The sequence below is a fragment of the Jaculus jaculus genome, chromosome 16 (assembly GCF_020740685.1).
Source record: "Jaculus jaculus isolate mJacJac1 chromosome 16, mJacJac1.mat.Y.cur, whole genome shotgun sequence".
Taxonomy (NCBI): Eukaryota; Metazoa; Chordata; class Mammalia; order Rodentia; family Dipodidae; genus Jaculus; species Jaculus jaculus.
Genome location: NC_059117.1, coordinates 23,235,211 through 23,257,587, shown reverse-complemented (window position 1 = coordinate 23,257,587; position 22,377 = coordinate 23,235,211).

Genomic DNA, 22,377 nt, shown 5'->3' with positions numbered 1-22,377 from the left:
CATTTAGAAAAGAAATATAAATATACAGTGAGCATTGTTTCATTAGCAGTGCAGAAAATTTAGATTAAAATGAGAGACTGCCTAACTAAGTGCTGCACTATCCACTGTAAGCAGTCAAGTATAGTAGGTAAAATTGTCAGGTCTTGTAAAGTTAAATGTAGCATTTCCTAACAATGTTTAAAAGCTTGGCCCAGCAATGCACAGGCGCAAAAATTATATACGAAGTGATATTTGTTGAAACAATAATTTAAAAATGGACATGAAATAAATGACACCTACAGATTGAAAAACTGAATAAATAATTATTGTGCAGTTTTTATTGCATGTGACAGTGCAAAGCGATGCTTTACCAATTAAGACCCCAGATCTGGTGACTTTTAATGCATGTACTTTTTTTCCTTAATAAATGCTTCAAGTTTCCAGGTCCCCTGACCCCTTGTCACTGATATGGATCTGGAGGATCTGGATCCATCCCTTGCAATTCAATATCCCTGCACAAAAGGTAGCTTGAATTAGATCTACTAACGAAACATAGTGGTCCCACAGTCAGAGAGAAGAGAAATACTGGCAAAATGCTATGCAAACCATATGGTATGGTGATATGCTGCTGCACTGAGTGTCTGTGCATTTGTGTGTTTACATTCGAGTGACACTGAGTTGGGTGTCATTCTCACTGACTTACCAAAGGCATCTAGGGCCATACTCCTTTTATGTAACAGTAAGAATTATGGCAAAAGTCTCTGAAAGTCATTCCCATCCCACAAAATTCCTCCACAACTTTGCACGCCCGCTGCATAAGGAGTTGACTGAGAAAAGAGAAGGGCAGCAGAGCCCAGGGTGCTATGGGAGGTGTGTGGTCACGGATGATGCTTAGAAGAGACAGAATTCCGCCCCTCCCCCTTCCCAAAGGCAGATAAATAAACAGCTCCAAGAAATTAGCTGGTCATTGGGAGAGTCTATGAGGCTTGTTCAGCTGCTGAAACCCAAATCTCTGTTGTGGCCTGAATGGTGAAACATAGTGGTTAAGTGTCTACACTATCAAATTTGAGGATATGTTTGAATGTTGAAGGCAACATCTAATTTGGCATTTCAGCAGTGCAGGCTTTGCGAGTAGTCCACAGCAAATAGGAAAAGTCCCTTGGGGTGGTTTATACTATAAAGATGACAGTGACAGACCCCCTCATACCTACCTCTATTCTTATAGAGAAAGGTGGGTGTCATAAAGAGTGTAGTAGATTATAAATAAGGACTGTGCTTCCAAGAGACCACGCTGTGTAGAAGGCACCCAGACAGAACCCGAAGCCTTACTGCTGGTCTCTGCAAGGAATTTAACGTGCTTGGGAAGCAACCAAAAACCTCAAGAAATCACATGTACTGAGCATCCAAAAACCACACCCCAGTGGAGCTTGCCAGAGAGGACAGAACATGACAACAGAAACAAAGAAAGTTGTGAGTTGTTGGGGCTGAGACAATGATTCAGTACTTAATGGCGCTCTCTTGTAAAGCCTCTTGGTCAGGGTTCAATTCCCCCAAGTACCCATGTAAAGCCCGATGTACAAAATGGCACTTGTGTGGAGTTTGTTTGCAGTGGCAAGTGGACCTGGCACACACCCTGCCCCATCCCCATGCTCGATTGCTCACTCTCTCTCTCTCAAAAAAAAATAAAAAAAAATTTTAAAACTGTGTGAGCCAAGAGCCTCCGCCATCACAGGAAGAATCAGCTTTCATCTAATAAGCCCCGCTGTACCTCTCCTTGGCCTGCCGGTTCCTACAGTCTAGGCCTGCATAATTGGAAGAAGGAGAGAAAGGCTGGAAACTCTTCTGCCTTCCAGACCCTTCCATTCTTTAAAATAATAGGAAATAACATGTGCAAAGGATTCTAGAGAAAGGAAAACAGATGCCTTAACTATGTTAGAATCTTAAGCTGGATACTGAATTTCATTTTAAAATACACACCAGAAATTTAAGATAAAACCTTTCACAGAACGAAGGCAATCACTTTGTTTATAAAGATGGAGGTAATAAACATAGAAGTGTATCAGGTTGTAAAATTTCTATGTTGTTTTTAACTTTTTTATATAACCAAGTAGACTAATTTTAATAACTACATATTAATAATGACTTTACAAAGTCATTTGTATAATGTTAAACATAGCATACACTTACAGAAGTAAAGGAATAAGAGTGTCTCATTTTTCAAAATAATTGTGTTTTCTTACATTTGCATATTAACAAGTGTAGTATAAAGGAGAGAATTCTAAAAACTATAACTTAAAGTTGTATTCACTCCACTTTTGTTCCTAATATTTACAAAAGACATGTTATTATCTTGTCATAAATTTCTACTTCTCAATTAAGTATGGAAATGAGAGACAAAACTACATGAGTTGTCATTTCCATGTTTTTTCTACCTAGGACCTTCACAGAATGTCTAGCCTTTGTAAACACTCATTACTTGGAATTTCATAGCCTCTCTGTCACATTCTTTTCACAATTTTATAAACCTATTGAAATGAAGTGTGAAGTAATTAAAACGTCTTCATTGACAGAAAGGAGGGAGGGCAAAACTGAATCCACTTCCATGTGGTCAAGTTATGAAACTCAGAAGTTAAAGAGAAATGTTAATTTTGCTGAATTGTTGGCACCGGTTCTCAAATGCAATGGTGTGCAGATGCCAATAGCTAACACCTATTTTAGCTCTCTGGCAGTTCTCATTTAACCACAGATTCTCAGAGCCCCGTTATCAGTTAGGGTGTCATAGTGTGTGTGGATGTTGAGATAAGCACAGATGTATAAGTTGTAGCAATTCTGACCATATTCAAATCATCCTTGGGCTATTAGAATGAATTTCCAGTGTGTGGCATTCAGTGAAATGAAAACTGTCCTGATAACGCCTCAGTACTGAATGTCTAGTGGAGGCCGCTGATCTCTCCTTCTGTGTCTTGTTGCAGTGACTGGAAGGGCTTCACTTCAGAGGTGAATCCTCTACCCTTGCTGGCTTGTCTTTATCACCTCTCAGTATTTGCTTTTATTTCTGGACCTTTTCATCTCATTTTTCTTTTCTCATGTAATAGAGATATTGGAAATGTTCTGTTTTCCATTTTCTTCAGCCCCTCATAGATATAAGGGTATGCTTTCCTCTGTTTCTCCAGGGAGCACATGAAAAGGCCACTCATCTTGTATTGCCAGGCTTCAACAGAGTTCTCAATTAAGCAGTTTTTATTCAGTTCCCATGTAAACAGATCCCCTCACTGCAAATAAATTTTATTTTCAATGATTGCACTGCCATCAGGATTAACTGAAAAGGAGTATGTTCATATAATAGAACTGAAGTTTAATGTACAGGATTTTTTTTTCTTATTTCTTAGGTTGTTTGCAGTATCACAAATCTAACCTGAACTACTTTCTTATTACTTGTTTGAAGAACAATATTGCTGAACCTCCAAAGCCAAATATAACACATTAAAATGCTCTGTCTTCACCCACCTACCTACCTACTTAGGGTTTTAAAAACAAACCACTTCAAAACAATTATTGATACTGAATATATTTTACCCATCTCTCAGTCCCAAAATAGAACACCCTGGTAAGATGTGACTTCCAGGAAAATTTATTATGATAATGCCACTATCCTTTTTTTAATCTTGCTTTATCTTGAATTAAAGTTCATGATTCCTTGAAGTATGAAATGTGAAAATTAACTTTCCTTGGTGGTTAATTTTCACTGTCAACTTGACTGGATTTAGAATCATGTATAAAGCACATCTGGTGGTCTGTGAGGGCGTTTCCAGAAAGAAGTAACTGAATGTGATTGACAGGATGCCAGGGCCTACGATCCCAGACTGGACAGAAAGAGAAAAGAAAAAGGAAGCTGACCAACATCATTAATCTACGTCTGGTCTCTGATGGTGAATGCCGCCTTATACTTCTGTCAGGAAGGAGTTAATCCTGTCGAGCCCTGAGCCAAAATAAATGCTTCCTCCCTTAAGTTGCTTTTAGCCACAGTGTCCAGAGAAGTTACTGATACCTTTCAATTACACACTATTCATAAATTAAATTTGGTTTAACTAATATATTGCCATGGAAAAAAGCTATAGATTAAGCAAAACACTTCTAAACTATATCCAATAAAAATTATTGGGCTCACACTGGATAAAACAGGCTTTGTGGCTTCGTTGTCTATATGTGACTTTTCTTCTAAGTTCTTAGCAATATGATTAACAATCATAAACACCCACTGATGGGATTTTTTAGCCACTTTTTTCTTATACTTTGATGCACTTACTGAAACAACATGATCAAAAAGTTGTCATTAACTACTGGAGCTAAGTTAGCCTTACTTAACAAATGAAAGTCTTAATTTAGATGCAATAAGTATTGTGTTTAAGACACTAGCATTTCCATCTTCTTTCAAAGAATGTTAACAACAAATATATATAGCTTCCCTCATACCCAATCCCCCCACACACATATAAAAATAAATGAATGAAATACTAACAAAACTTCTAAATGCCTTTTTGCCTCTCCAAATCTGATAACTTTTTGGACTGTTACCTGCACAGTTCTCAGAGTTTTGGATCAAATACTTTTTCATTTCCTTTGTAATATTGAGTTGGCACCTTCCTTGGTGATTTTTGTCTTTTGTTGCCTAGATTGAAATTCCAATTTTTACATCCCCTTACATGGATGTTTTATTGCTCACAAAGTCTCCTACACTACTAACTGTACATTCTTTATATCTCAAATATCAAAAGATACTTTCTAAGATACACAAAGATAGAACTCATGCCAATTGAACAGAAAAATTAGCAAGTGGCTTGTCCAAGACAATCTAAATATTAATTCAGCTATGCCAATTACTTCATAGGCAATATAGTAGTTTCTAATTCAAAGATTAAAAACTCCATTTTGGGCATCTGTGGAAACTACTAAGAGGAAGTAAGCTACTTGAATATAGGCACAAAAAACAAGATGCATGTTCCTTAACATTCATATTATTAAATGATAATTTCTAAGAAAAATAGAGTACTCTGTGTCTTAAAATGTCCCCCAAACAGGTAAAAATTCTAGTGAGATTGCAATGGCTATTGTGCTATTAAAATCTTCCAGACTTCCAGATAAAGTTCAGATAAAACAATGGGAAAATCTTATATTTTGAAAGTTGCTCTACATAAATAAAAACTTACATTGATTGGATGAAGATTAAAGAAAATGCACTATAAAAGAGTTTTAAATGTCAAAAAAGCCTAATAACAAGTCTTCTTAACAAAGAGCTGTACACATGTGCCCACCTAAACCAAGGTCCTATCACCCAACATGAAAAGGGGGACAGGTGCCCACTCTCAGCTTTGGTGAGGCTGCATAATGTAACACATCTGGTGAATTGATAGAGTTAACTAACAATCACCTAACTGAAAGGTTTATTTCTAAATAAAAACACTTGATTTAACCAGAGATCCTATGTTAACGGTACCTCATCTCTTACTGTTGAGGAGGGATGCTCAAGTGCTGTTTCAACAGCAAAAGAACCTCCACCTAACCAAGTATTGCTCATTTTTTTAAATGTGTTTTTTTTTTCTTCAGAAAATGTGGAAGACTTCAGAGTATTGTCAATCAATGAAGGTATTTGGAGCCCAAGTGTAATACTTAGCAATCTCCCCTCAGATTTAAAATAACATGAAAATGAGAAAACCCATTTGAGGGCCTTTAGCGCCATATCTGCTGACTCCAAGTATTCAGAATGACTCAGACAAGGGCACCTACCTGCACTCTGTGGCACTGGGAAGTCACTGTTAAAATCTCTCATAATCTCTATTAGTTTAATGATGTGCGCTTTTTAAGTTTTCTTTAAAACACTCCTAATGGTTATTTTCTTCTAAACCATCATATCCAGTGGGAAATGGGAGGACTTGACTCCATAATGGTACCTGTTGGACTCTTCTTTATTGTCATGGCTGTCTTGAGTAAAGGGTTGCCAGTCCTACACTGACCACTTTGGACACTCTACTGACCTGTCAGGAAACTGCGATGATCAAGGCCAAGCTCCTCAGGTGCTGTCTCAACCAGAGCCTTTTAATCCAGCCTCAGTGACCTCTAGGTGGCCAGTGAGGAAGCACTTCTTTCCCAGGGAGACTGGCAGAGAATTGTTGTGATGGAGGTGAAAGGACTGCTGACATTGGTGCAAAAGTAAAGCTGTTTCTACATGTGACGTTTGCTATGGTTAGTACAGACACCTTTACTCAGTAATATAAGCATACCTATGAACTTCTTTGGTCAGTTCGCCAGATAGACTCTCTTGTACAGCCGTGACAGAGGAAATGGTAAAGTTCCAGCAAAGCTGAGTTAAAAAAATAAAAGAAAGAAAGAAAAAAAAAAACAGATTAAGACTAGCCAGGGAGGGAAGAAGAGGAACAAAGTGAATAGGCTAGAAAAAGATGCTAAGGAAGGAGAGAACACTGTGAAAGCCAGAGAAGGTAAACTGTACACCCTGGTCGAGGACAGTGTGACCTCAAGTAAGCTATGAAGCCTTTAGGACCAAGAGTCTCAGAAAACCCAGGCTGTTATCAAATGCTAAGGATTTGCCACTCCCTCAGCCACAAAAGTATAACGGTAATGATCCTGCTACTGGAGACTTGGTTCAAAGTTCTAACAGTAGAGTGTGTCAACTGCTGCTGTTCATCCTGAGGGCCACAAATGCTTTCCAAAACCGCTCTTACTAAAGAGGTTCTCCTGGCTTACTCATGGTGTTTCTCTGAGGGGAACAAAAGAACCTCCCCCAACTGAATGACAGATGCATATAGACTTTGAATATGAATCCACATGACCTTGAATTGACCTCACCATCTCTTTAAACCTCAGCTTCTTAAATTATTTTTACACAAATCTGGTGCCCAGAATGCCTCTTTCTCTTGCTGTCAACATTTTCCTTTCCTCCGAGTAATGTGTGGAATTCACACACACACACATACATTTTATTTCAGTTTGGCTTCGTACATTCCCTCTAGGATGCTTCATAAATGGTTGAAGGATGGGGAGAATAAGTAGGTAATTTAAAACTGGTGACTTCTTGAGCTCAGCCTCTCTATAATCCCTAAATTTCCTAGTGCCAGAAGCTTTCAGGGATCATACTTTTATATCTATCATACCCTTAACTGGTCACTAATAATAACTCATGCCTTAAGTTGGCAACCAAATAATATCTCATAGATTTTAGCATCTGAAAAATTGTAAGGCAATTTGATCCATTTTGGTTTAATTAAAGTTGTTATAAGAGATGTTCTGATTGCTGAGTTCAGAAATTCGTCCCTCTCCCTCCCAAAGTTTTCAAAAACTGTTGTAGAAAATTACATCAATTCTTTGGACATCGGACTAAAAAGATCAATGTTGATTTATGACATTACTGCCTACTTGTACAGGGGTATTTTTTTGTTATGTAGAAAAATCACATGGTATTAAAATAGAAATAGAAATAAAAATAATAGAAGCTATAAAATATGGAAAATTTATTTTTGTTTATAAGGACTTCTATAGTCCATAACATTAACTAAATAATTTAATAGTTTTATCAATTAGACCAAGTATGAATCTAATTTCATGGGTTTAGATTTCTTTGCTTAGGAAAAAAAATGCTACCAATACACAATGAGCTATCTTACAGCTAGTTACCTTGGTCATGTTCTGTTAAGAAATTGATCCTTTAACCTCATGAGTGTGTTTTAGCCAATGAATAATAGGAACAGAGCTAATGACCCACATACAAATACTCCAAGTACCCAGATACAACCACTGGCTATGCCCAAAATGGAACAAGATTCTTCACCAGCTAAGACCAGCAACTTTTACAGACTTCTTTCTCAGACATAGGGCATAGTATCACACAATAGTAGGTGTTAAAACCAAATGCCATAATCAGAGTTACAGGCAAGGACACCATACTAGCAGGAACCACTAGAGATGCTAAGTGAGTCAGTCAGAATTAGGGTTTAGGAATCTCTATAAAATTTGACTAGAATGATTCTGAAGTAGTTGGATTTGGCCTTATCTGCAAACCCCCTGATGCAATGCTATAGGAAAAGATGAATAAGTAGAATTTATTACTGATAAGTCTAGTGGAGAAATGGAACATTCACCTTACTCTACCTTGCCCTCAAAAAAAAAAAAAAAAAAAAAGTCTCAATTAAAGGAAGTGTTGCTGAATATACTAGGAACCAATCACACAAAAAAGCTTGAAACCAAAAGTAAAGTTGAGCATTGACAAGGCTTGACAATATTCAGCATGGTTTAACAAAGGCCTTGAGATAGAACTGTAATATTGAGCATAGATTCATAAAGGCAAAAAAGGAGAGCACAAAGGAAGATGTCAGCCAAAGTTATGGAGAGCTAAACTGCAGAAAAAATTAGAAAATGCAGCAGTTCCACCATGTTCTTTGGACAAAGGTTTTACTAGTCTTTTAAATAGAAACTAAGAAATATCTATCAGAAAACACCGTGTTATACAGATGACGGTGCCAGCTTAGATTCTGGTGGAACTTTCAGGCATGAGGGTCTGAGGAAAAGCTAACCAAGAAACCCTACTGATGGTTGAATGTATGAGTTTGGAGCTCAGAACACACACCTGGATTAGAGGTGAGGACTTCATTTGATAAATGGTGTTTGCTATCAAGAGAACAAGGAGAACCAATGAGAAGATGGAAATAGAATGAGATAAGCTAATGTAATTTCATTTCCTCGACGGAACCCATGATATACATATATTAGATTAGTTTAGTGGACAAAATTGAGGTTTATCTTAGGTTCAGTGAGTTGGTAGCTGGTAAGTCAGACTCACTCCAGTATCCACTGGGTTCCAAGGTACACATATGCTTCAACAAACTGGACTGCAATTTAGTTCCTAATATCAGTGTCAATCTTGGAGTTTAACAATTTCTATGGAATAACATAATTTTCATACTATTTCTTAGTCAGATATTAACTATTTTATTGTCACTGTAAGGATTTATTGTGGTTTTCATTATTTCTGCCATTGTTTAACCAGTAGAAGGGATCAAAATCAGGGACTTGTTTTTGCTAGGCAAGCATTGTACAACTGGATCATTTCCCTACTCTCATTACAAAATTTTAATTAGAGAACCCAGTCTAGTTTTATTAAAGTTCAATATATGACCTGGGCAGATCTGCCTATCTTGATCTAATTACCAGCACCATTATGGTTATACCACTAATTACATTAATTGAGCTTATTCAATATCTGAATGTTGTACTGCACATATTGAACACAAAATCAGCTTCTGAGATTAGAAAAAAAGATGATTCTTTTTGGAGTATATCACATAACTGTTATAAAGCAATAGTAAGTAAATGATTGGCCAAGTTGACCTTGGTGTTCCTCTTAGCTTGAATGAGCTACAGATAGGTTTTTCCTGAGGAGAAGCCCCGACTGCTCTTTTTCTAAAGACTTACCATAGTGCACTTTAAACTGTGTGTAATTTCTCTATGTTTTAAAAGTAAATGTAAATCTTTTTTTTTTCTTGTCCCTTTCCTATTTTACAACCCAGGAAATTTTTCTTAATAATTTCACATTGAAATATAAACATTAAAGAAAATGTAAGCCCTTATTCCCCAGCCTCTGTGGGAGGAAGAATGTCTAATTTGAATTTCTAGCATTTAGATAAACGAATGGCCTTGCCACAGAGAAAAATACTTACCAAATCAGAACTAGCATGCATTCCACTGATCAATCATCTAATCGCCATCCAATTTTCACCCCATAATGACCCCCAGTGCATTGTCAAAGGCTCATTGCAGCACACAAAACCGTTTCATCTTTGTTAATAAAGATGAACTGAGTCCTTTCCCTCTCCCACACCACAGGGTCCTTGAATAAAGCCGTCTTTGCCTATTTAACCCAGTTCATGAGCTTTCCCTAGGATTTCAGGTTAAGGGTGGTAGCCTAATGAGTTAGACAACCCCCACCAAAGAAGCCAGTCATTCTGTGAAGCCCAAGTGAGATTTAGGTTTCTCAAAATGAGTGGAACGATTTTTCGAATGAAAGAAAAAAACATCCAATTAAAATCATAAAGGCATGAATAAGTAAACCAAACCCATGAGACAGTAAGGAGAAAAACATGTTTCAAAAATGTGACACACAGATGAAGGATAAAGCAAGGTTCTCAGCCACTTCACTATCAGCGTTTTGTTATGGGGGAGGGCCACTTTTGGTGTATGGTAGTACACACAGCAGCATTCCTGGCCCTCCCAACCAACTTCCAGTAGTAGTCATTCATACTGGCAACCAAAAATATTTCCAGACACTGATGCATGGCCCCTGTAGGAAACAAGAACCCTACTAAGGAGCACTGGGTTGGAATGAAATGAGGTCTATTTGTAAATATAATCACTGAGTTCCCTACAATGATTATAAAGTCCATTGTGTACCACACAATGCCAAATGGTCTGCCAAGCTCCTCTGTAAGTAATATACAATCAATGACACTTGTCAATGCCAAGTAGAACAATTAATTAATTGAAGTTTATTCACCATCTGGTACATTCTTGGAAGATAGGGCATCAGTTCCTCCAGTTCCCCGTGGCTGTGCAGATAGAACCAAGCTGATGGGTTCCAAAATGAGTTTTCAGTGTTGAGCTTACAGAAATATGCTCAGGTTTCATATTTGAGGCCTAACAATGTGTACATGTTTTGAGAAGGAAGGGCTTCAATCATCAAGGCTCTTCAAATTGTTTTTTTTTTTTTTTTTTTTTTTTTGGGGGGGGTATTTAATCAATTTTTCTAAGTCATTTATTTTAAGTTTGGAGGTGTTCTAGCTCACTCTTATGAAGTAAAGATAAATCTTATTCCCCTGGGATGTTTGCTCAAAACTTGCAATAAAGAGCTTTCTGTGACTTAATTTTGCCCAAGTCCTTTGTTTAACAAGTTGACTTAGAAAACTCTCAAAATCAAAAGGTTTTTCTCTACTAGTATTTTCTTTTTGTCCTGAAACACTATTTTAAAACTTCGTAATTCTTTCTCTCTCTCTCACTCATACACACATACACACACACACACACACACACACATATGTGTGTGTATATATATATACATATATATATATAATGCATACACACACACATATACATATAATGCATATATACATATATATATATATATATATATATATATATATATATATATATATATATAATGGAAGTGCTATATAGATCTTTATTCTCTTAACAAATTGCTACAAATTTGTGAATAGTGACAACATTCCAATCAAAATAGAGAGTAAAACCTCAAATAATACAGTTACTTTCTTGCTAAAATGGCTCTTAAAAGATCCCTCATGCTAAATGGAGTTTATGTTATGTTACTACCAAGTAATAGCATAAGCTTTCCTGTAAATTAATGCCAATCCCATTAAATATGCTGTCTTGCTGACTGTGAAACAGAATTGTTAATTATTACAAATAAACGGGATTGCAAACAGTGCGAAAGTGTTTGCTCTCAACTAGCACAGCTAAAAATATTCTAACAATAAATAATAATACACCAGCACTTCTTAGGTGTGGGGATTTTCAGCCTTCAGTGAAAATGAATTCTGAATTTTTTCATATGTAGTTGGTGGATGATAAATATCACAGACCAATAAGGTCCATTGTACTTAGAGAAATCATAAGCTTTGATTTTTTTCTTCCAGTGTTTTGAAATAAAAAACTATATTTCCTGTTGTTTTATTTTTAAATATAACAAAGTTACATGGAAAGAATTGGGTAGAGAGTTGTAAGAGAAAGCAGCATGATCCCTTTCAAAGCAAATGAAAATTCATATCTGTTAAGCTGGTTCCTTAAATTCCGACATAGTCCTTTCCCACATAAAGGAAATGAAGTCTCATTGAAACAAGGACATTTAGAAAAAGCAGTTGCTCGGATCATGTTCTGAAATCAATATCCTTGAACCTTGTTCAATAATAGGATCAGAAAGAAATAGTTTTATAATTTTGATTATTAAGGATTATGGATAAAGATAAAATAGAAAGCCTACCTAATTTCATGGCTATGGACTCAAAAATTGTTGGAAAAAATCATTATGTTAAAAATTATTAAACTTCTAAATAGGTAAATAAAGACTAATTAAAATTCATTACAGTGGAAAAATACTTTAAAATCATTCTAAATGCATAGAAACTATGGTGACATGGATACTTTCTCCCCAACTGCACAGTAATCTATAAAATTTTCTTGATTGAAGACATTATTTCAATTAAGCTTTAGGAAAATTATCAAAAGTTTAGGAAATTATTTAATAAAATATGACCAGAATAGAATAATCATAATATATTAAAATATACTTTGGCCTCCTCCTTTAACATTATGAATTTCATCCATTAAACTTATACCTCAAAATATAATTAGTAATATTTTAATTTTAAGGAAATAAACTAGGATCATGGTCCATGACCACACATAAACTAATATATTTAAACAAAACATTGAATAAAAAAGAGCACAAGAAATTACATGTAAATATTAGGGGTATTCATATATGGTTACAGACAGAGAATGACTTAAGGTTTTTGTATACCTGAAGATGTCCAAGTTTGAAAAATCAACTCATTATTTTATTAGGTAAAAACTTTAATTAAAGGTTAATTGTAGGTTTAAGTGAAACCTTTACATATAATATGGGTTCCCAGGAGCTGTGACAATCCCTCTAAAGTTATATGTAAATTTTGAGGAATTTAGTTCCTAGAAATAAGTCATAGAAAATGGCATTCAATTACTGTCACTACTTTCTAAACTGCATTCATGTAATCATACTGATTTTTCAACAGAAATGATTTTAAAAGGCTAGAGAGATTGCTTAGTGGTTAAGGTACTTGCCTACAAAGCCTAAGGACACAGGTTTGATTCCCCAGGACTGATGTAAGCCAGATGCACAGGGTTGCACATGTGTCAAGAGTTTGTCTGCAGTGGCTGGAGGCCATGGTGCGTCCATTCTCTCTATCTGCTTCTCTCCCTTTCTCTCTAATAAATAAATAAAAATAAAATACCAAAAAAAAGATTTTAAATATTCAATCTGCTAATATCATCTAGAATTCTATACTCTGTAGTGGGCCTTACTTTAACTCCAGTGAATCAGTATGAAGAGCACAATGGCTAAATATTCCCTTGTAAAATATTTAAAGTGCATATGAACAGATTGTATAAGAATATTTCTAGCATCTTTTCAGATATCACTCTATTAGTTCTTCAGCAGAGGACAGAGCTCTACAGGCATATTTCAGTGATTTTTAACTATCTATAATGAGAGTGTGAGGACTTAGAAGTACCAGAAAGTGAAGAAAAGTACGTAAAGTATAGATATAGTTTATGTTACAAATTCATCCTATTTTCACTATTTATCTTTGAAGTTGGAAGCTAGCTGATATTAAGGAAAGAATCTCTGAATATTTTTGATGATGAAGGTAATACTTTCATTATCCAGCACCCAGACCATCAGCACTGAGACCTTAAGCTCTTGTGTTAAGTTCAAGTAAACAATGTCTGATAATAACATGTAGTACTCATATTCAATAGTCTATTTCTATATCCCATGCTGTTCTGCTTATGTGAGGGATTATTTTGTATGTTCTTTATCAATTCAGAATGTCTTATTCAAATTCTTAATGGTCCTAAAAAGGTTTTTTCTTTTTTTTTTTTTTTTTTTGTTTTTTTGAGGTAGGGTCTCACTCTAGCCCAGGCTGACCTGGAATTCACTATGGAGTCTCAGGGTGGCCTTGAACTCATGGCGATCCTCCTACTTCTGCCTCCTGAGTGCTGGGATTAAAGGCGTGCGACACCACGCCCAGCCTCAAAAGGTTTTACATAATGAGATACATAAAAATAATTAATAGGCAACACTTTTTCCTCTGCAATCTCAAGTGTAGGTCAGATTAAAATATATGTTCTGTTATTTTTAAACTTAAAGAATAATTGCATATTAAATCAAGTAATTAGACTGTTGCTCACTTTAATAACATATTAAGCTATATTCTACAAAGAATAAATTAAAATTTTCTAAAGAAAGCAAACCTAACTTTAAGTTTCTACTCATTATTTTACATCAGATAAAACCTTGAAATAAAAAATTATTTTTCTTCAGTTTTGAGGTATTCTTTTTGCTTTACTACTAGAAAGGAAAGGCTTTATATTTGGAATCATTCATTGGAAGGGACTGGCTTCTGCTTTCTTTAGATTCATTTTACTATAGTTATTTCCTTGAACAGCTATATCAAATATGTAATATTAGTATAAAACCATAACTTTGCTTTTCACTTTTACCAATATTAAGATTATGTTACCATCTGATTCATAGGCAGCTTTATGGGCATTCATCATGTGAAATATATTTCAGGCTCTAAAAAATTACTCATCAGGTTTTATTTACTCTTATGTTATATATAGTCTGACACACAGAATCATGTCCAAGGCATGCCTGGCTTAAAATAACAGGAGCATGAGGAATTTAAACAAAATTTGCATAAGATTTTTCAACTGTTTAATAATTGACTATAGTAGTAAAGCCCAACATTGAATTCAAGAAAATTAAAGTATGGTAGAATAAGAATGAAAACATGAGAGCCTTTTGCAGATAAATTTCAGAGTAAACTATTTAATAATGAAAATGAGGGAGGAGGCTGGAGAGCTGGCTTAGTGGCTAAAAGTGCTTGCCTGCAAAGCCAAAGGACCCAGGTGCCATTCCCCAGAAGCCATGTAAGTCAGATGCGGCCGGTGGAACATGTGTCTGGAGTTTGTTTGCAGTGGCCAGAGGCCCTGATGCACCCATTTTCTCTCTCTCTTTCTCCCCCATAAATAAATAAAAATATTAATAATTAAAAAATAAGTTAAAAAAAAGAAAAGAAAAGAAAATGTGGCTGGGAATGTAGGACAGTCACAGAGTGTTAGTAAGTGTAAGGTCCTGATTTCAATCCCTATACTTTAGTCCAATTATTATTATTTATTCTAAGTGCAAAAAAAAAAAAAAAAAACCAGAAGAGGGAACTGGTTTAGGAGAGGTGTTTCATATCTACAGTTCTAAGGCTGTGGTTCCTTCTATATTCGCATTGCAATAAAACAAAACCATTATGACAGCTTCTACTCTTGAATAACAAATGATATAACCCTACTTATGACATTAAATTTTGATATGGAAGTACCCACCTTCAGAGCTGAGGAGATGGCTCAGCAGGAAAGAGAGCTTGCTCCTCAAGATTAAGGACCTGAGTTGAATCCCAGCACCCATGCAGTAAGAGGAAAATGGCCATGTGAAACCCCAGGGCTGAGGGGGAATGAAGAATGAGGAGGAGGATTCCCAAGGTCTGGGGCTTTTGCCTGCATATGAATGGCGATCATACATCTATAAACACACATGATACATGGCACAGAGAGCACAACACACACCTGCACACATGTACTTTTACAACTGTTAGAATTTGCAGTGGCTGGAGGCCCTGGCATGCCCATTCTCCCTCTCCCTCTCCCTCTCCCTCTTTCAAATAAGTAAATAAAAATATTTAAAAAACAGTCAAAAGGGGGGCGTGGATACACTAGCATACAAAGTCAGTCAGATCTTTGATTTATAAGTGATTAGTAGGGTTCACTTTGTAAATCCATCTGGGATTAAGGATTAATGCATTTCTCCATTTTGAAAAATCACTCCTAAAACTATTCTACTGAGCATATAAAAGAACATCTTCATGAGATTAATATCATTGAAGTATCCAAAACAGAGATAATTCCACTAGAGCATTTTTCCTCTTTAAGGCATTCCTAGTCCTATAACATAGCAGAATTAAAATACACACAAAATTTCTTTTGCCATTTCTCTGACCCCAAAGAACAGCCATGCTTCATGGGAGTCATGATTAATTTCTAGCAGGGAATAAAGAGTGACAAAGCTTGTGGAAGTCCATGTTTCTGTCATACCAGCCTAGAAATTATGCTCAGCACACACACACAATTTGTTTAAATAATGAACTAATAGGCTAAATGGTAAATTAGGTAAGTCATAGCTCATTATGATATAATTACAAAAAAAATTAGTGGGTTATAAAAATAAAAATGAATGTTACAGAAAGGTACACATATTTGACTTGGGTCAGTGATATAAGGGGTCTTATTTCTTGTTTTAAAATTTTTTGTTTATTTTTATTTATGTATCTGAGAACCACAGACAAAGAGGCAGATAGAGAATGGTTGTGCCAGGGCATCCAGCCACTGCAAATGAACTCCAGATGCATGTGCCACCTGGTGCATCTGCCTTCCATGGGACTTGGGGAATCGAGCCTCGAACTGGGATCCTTAGGCTTCACAGGCAAGCACTTAACTGCTAAGCCATCTTTCCAGCCTAAGGGGTCTTATTTCTATAGATAAATGATTAGGCTTACATTTTTCACTGCACATGTGCCTTATCAAGTCTAAAATAAACATTAGGGTTTTCAGTTGGGAGAGCCATTGATTTCTTAGTGATTAGTAGGGTTCACTTTGTAAATCCATCTGGGATTAAGGATTAATACCTTTTTCCATTTTGAAAAATCACTCCTAAAACTATTCTATTGAACATATAAAAGAATATCTTCATGAAGTTAATATCATTGAAGTATCCAAAACAGAGATAATTACTTGTTTAATGCTTAACTTGGATTCAGTGAAGCACTTCTTACCACACAGCTGGGCGCAGCTAGCAAAGAGCCCTTCTGAGTCCATTCACTCCCCAGCACACAAAAGTAATTCTATTATTATTAAACACCAGTTGTGTGATGTTTGGAGGCATGTTAAGTATGATGCATCACTTTACTATTCAATCTCTTCTCATCAGTCTGTAATACTTATTTCAGAAATAAATTGGGTAAAAAGGCTTGAAGTCAAAGAGTGGTAGAAAGCATTTAGTCAGATTCATACATGTACTACCTTCATACCTAATTATTTCAATACAAAATGCCAGTGATTCATTCCTGAGAAATATTAGGTCATTATTATACAAAGATAATATGCATAATTGTGTATCTGAACACAAAGTTAGTTTTTAACTTATACCCTGAATATCAGTCACTTCTCCTATTTGTCACAGAATATATGAATATTTTTATTTCAGTGAACAAAAATATCGGCACTATTAACCACAAACATGAATCATTACAACTGCTAATGGAAATCACACTGGTGATGAGGTTATCAAATGCCTTAAGAATGTATTCCTCTTAATTCCAAGAACTACTAGCCACGAAGAACTCTCAAAATGCAAACAACTACTCCAACTTCAGTGAGTAAGTTAAAACCAACTGTGAAATCAGAATGCTATGCAAGTATTTAAGTAGAATATAAAGCATCTAAACAGAGATTCAAACATATATCGAAGTTTGTGTTTCACATGTAGTAGACATACTATATTATTTGTGAAGGAATAAAAATAAAATGTGAACTATGCATGTTTCCTTGTGGTCAGTGGACAGGAATGGCTGTCCCATCATGCACTAAGGTCTCTAGTGTCTCTCAAGAGGTTTCACATGAGTCCTTTATAAACAATACAGATTTCTTAACTTACAGGACCTAATAGTCAATTTTTTTAAATCTGCAATGCTATTGCAGGTATCTGATTAAATCAATGTCTCAGAAACCAATTCCCAGAAATCCTAATCACAGATGTCTTCATGAAATCCAGAATCACGATTTGCTCATTTTAAATGAGACATGACATCCTATGATTTTCCCTTGTCTCTGTGAGTAGATGTATATGGGAAACCAAACTTTAAAGGGCACCTCAAAGTATCTTAAAGCAGAAGAATCAAATCTGAGTTTGGTTTGTGACTCTGACATGTTCTTACTATAGCCAGGATCCTCTTGCTGAGGGGGGGCAGGCTGTTGTGAATTGTTAGTTGAAACAGTGTTGCTTAACAATTATCACTAGCATTTAAATGACAGGTTATTTAATTTAAACATCCCAATTACCACTTCCTTTCTGATTAATTTAATTTTTACAAGTTATCTAACGAGTATACCAGGCCCCAATACCTACAAGTCATCTGTTATGACCTATTATGTCCTATACTTACAATTTGACTACAGTTTATTTCCAGCTGGGCGTGATGGCACACGCCTTTAATCCCAGCACTTGCGAGACAGAGGTAGGAGGATGGCTGTGAGTTCAAAGCCACCCTGAGACTACATAGTGAATTCCAGGTCAGCATGGGCTAGAGTGAGGCCCTTTCTTACAAAGTCAAAAATAAATAAATAAATAAATAAATAAATAATAAATAAATAAAAATAAAGTTAATTTCCAAAGATGATAAAATATCTTGAATGAAGTACGAGGCAGTAGTTTGTTGTAGAGCTGATCTTTATACCTTCTTTATTGTCCTATATATCTGCCTCAGAATTGAGTATTGTAGGCTGGAGAGATGGCTCAGCACACCTACTGTGCAAGAATGAAGGGCAGGGCGGGCCTGAGACCACCAGAGTTTGAGCTTGCAGATCTTTGCCACAGGGTGTGGCCATCCACTCCTATGACCCTCACCCTGCTGAAGAGCAGAGACCCAGCGCTCATCCGAGCCCTGCCAGTCCTGAACTCAGCAAGGCAGGATGGAGCAACACGCCAGATGTTCTGCTCCAGCCACCACAGGCCAAAGCTCCTGCTGCAGGCAAGCATATGGGGAGGTCACACCTCACCACACAAAAACAATTGAAGATTGCAGAAAAGTCTGCTTGTGTGGGATTATGTCTTCTCACAGCTCATGGGTTAAAACACATCGTGGTATGAAGCAAACTACATGGAATGATGTGAATAAAAACTATAGTATGTACTAGCAAATATTCCACTAAAGCATTTTTCCTCCTTAAGGCATTCCCATTCTTTAACACAACAGAATTAAAATACACACAAAATTTCTTTGGATGTTTCCCTGACCCCAAAGAACAGCTATGCTTCACGGGAGTCATGATTAATTTCCATCAGGGAATAAAGGGAATGTGGGGTTCAAATCTCAACACTGACAATTTTTCCCATATTCTTATATAACAGAATAATCGATAACCTGTTTCAATATCCATTGTTCTTCAGAAAAAAAATAATTAAAAATTAACAAACACACAAGAAGTGTGTTTAGTGTGATAATATTCATGATATATAGAGAGTGCCATATTTGGCAAGTAGGCAATGAGTGATTTTCTTCTTCTTCCTTTGTCCTATTTCTTTCATTTTTAGTTCTTCAAATGATTAATAATGTTTAATATACCAAACTAAGAATCTGAGAAGAAGGAACAAACCAATTCATGTCACTCTATGTATACCTGAATCAGTTTGGTGGGAAATAATGGTTCTAAATAAAAAGATATTGCCATCTATATAAACAATACAAAGTGAACAGCAGAAAACAGTTTGTACCTCTTTGCACATCTAAAAATATTGTTTTTCTCACAAATTAACTTCATAACTGCCAAACATTCAGTACGGACAAAAATAACACTCTCACTGCAGCATAAAACCTCAGGTTTATGCTTAATTTGCTAGTTTCTGCTTTACTTCTGCTCATGTGTAAAGTCTATGATAATTAATGTGAAATATACCTACACCTTGCTATTAGATTCCACAGTTACCATCTCCACAGTTACTCTTTCTCTCATGGATACTGACACCAGTGTTCCAAAAAAGGGTGCTTCATTACACGTTGGCATCTTTGCTTCAGAACTGCAATTCTTCTAGTAGTTTAATAACTGATAAAAGATCAGAAACAAACAGTGCTAAGTAACAAATTGTAGTTTTCTATATGCTTGGAATCACGATTTTGATCCTTAGTAAAAATTGGAACAAAAACTACAGTAGTTGATGTCCACATGCCTAGTTTTATGCCAGTAGAGAAAAAAGTCCCCTGAGAAGTTGCTAGTACATAGGCTGGGGACAAGGCTCAGTGGGTGAAGGTGCTTGCCTCTGAATCCTTCTGGGCCAGATGACATTCCCTAGAATTTACGTAAAACAGTGCAAAGAGACCTTTGTGCAACACACACACACACACACACACACACACACACACACCCATACACACACATGTGCAAATAAAATGCTGATGCAAACGTAGTTGTTTTTTATAATAGCCAAATAGAACTCACAGTCATATATATTCTACACTAAAAATCTATTTTGAATTTCTATTTTAATTCTGTCCTTAGACTTCTGCTTTCTTCAGTTACTATTTCAAGCTGAGTTGGAAGTGCTAGTTATTTTCATGATGTTACAAAATTAGAAAATTAAAAGGTGTTAATTTGCAGAATGGAAAGGAATAATGATTAGTACAAAAAACAAACACGTGTAGTAATAATAGAATATATTTAGCATTTGTTTTAGTTTCCATAGCATAAGAAAATAATTCAGAATATTGGTGGCTTTCAAACAAATAAAGTCCAATACTGGGGCTGGGGAGATAATGGGTAAGAGTGCTTGATACACAATAGTAGGAACCTGAGTTCAATCTTCAGCACTCAAGTAAAAAGCTGAGTGTGTTATCAAATGCTTATTAATCCCAGTGCTGAGGGGGAAATAGAGATAGGAGGTTCCCGGGGGCTTATTGGGGATACAGTGTAACAAAAACACAACTCCAAATTCAGTGAGAGACCTGTGTCAGGGATGTGGGGCAGAAGAGCAACGGAAGAGAGCAACCGACATCCTCCCCTGGCCTACATGCATGTGCATAGGGTGCATGCATCTATCTGCACACACACATGTGTGCATTGCACACAGCAAAATAAACGAATCAGAAACTGCCCCTTGCAAGCAGATTCATCTATTCACCGATGGCTGGTCTTGGAGGTTCTACTGCAGTCCTCAGAGCATCTGGGCCTGCCTGAGAAGGGTTGATTGGAACGGCATCTATGTAGTACCTCCCCCCATACTCATGCATTCATGGCCAGCTGAGATATTTTTATGATAGAAATGGCATGAGTACAAACTGTACAGACATATCTGGAATTGTCATATATGCCCTCCACCTTTTATTACCCATGAGACCACATATAACATGAAAAAGCCCGTGCTAAGGACAGATATGTACAGATCTTAGGAATGAACTAGACTGAGCTGAGCACCCAGCAAACCACCAGCACATCACCACAGTACGAGGGGAACCAAACTCTTAAACAGAACTTCCTGCTTTGGGCTGCATTCCAGGACATGGAGAAGTGGAGGAAAGAATATTTGCCTATTTATCCCCTCCCAAACCATATCTATTTCCCTAGATTCTACATTAAACAAATAGAGGGAATGAGTCTCGATTCTAAGAACTGATGAAGTACTGCTTATCTGTGTGTATATACCAACAGACACTGAGGTTCCCTAAGTTCCCTTATTCTCCATGTCCGTGCCAGCCACGGACATGTTGTCTCTGAGGCTCTTTAAATCTCCCAGAAAGAGAACATTCCTAGTAAGGTATACCATTTTATTCATCCATACCCTTTTTGTTCAGTGTTCATGCTTGGGGCTTACTACAGTCTAAATTCTACACACACTTATACTTCTTATATTAAAATCCTAATACTCAAGCTTATAGCAGAGGTGAACCAATATAGGGTGACCAGGTCATTCTTTCTTCAATCACACTCATGTTCCACTGGTCACAGCAGGTTATATGACCAAGTCCATACAGTGCAGGCTATTTGCAAAGAGTGAGAGCAGGGCAGTCCATGACAAAAGGAGAGCTGAGAAATAGCTCCTACTCCTTGTAATATAATGTGACATAGCCTGATGACTCCATTATGAAAAGAAAGCAAACCAGATGTCAAATGTACCAATGCCTGCATATTTGCTTCACCATATATAGGACTGTATTTAAGAAATTGATGCTGTTTATAATTTACCCAATTTATAGTGTTTTGTTATAGTGGCCAGTAACAACTATACTCAATTTTTCCTTGAACATTTGCTAAATGTATGAGACGCATGAGGGATTTTTCTGTCCTATTTTATACTATTTACAAAAATAACGGTGGCACATGTGAGGAATTGAAAAGGACTCAGTAGGTGGAAGCAAGAACTTGAATTACAGCAATAAAAGTAGTATGTGGAAAGAATATCATTGGAAAAATAATGAGGCTAATAGTGTTTAGAAGGTTGGTGGGTTAAGGAAATAGGAGGACTCCCATCTTTTTTTTACAAAAGTATGACTAGAAAGGTTGTAACCTCTGCTATACTCATTTTGAATAAAATATTTTGAAGAAGTTCATTAATATCCTCTACCCAAATGATAATATCTTAAACTTGAGAGAGATTACTAAAGATACTAAAGAAATCATCTCCATGGCACAAAGATATTTATTCTTTTAACGCCAAATATTTTTGCAATGATTGATCATTTCTAA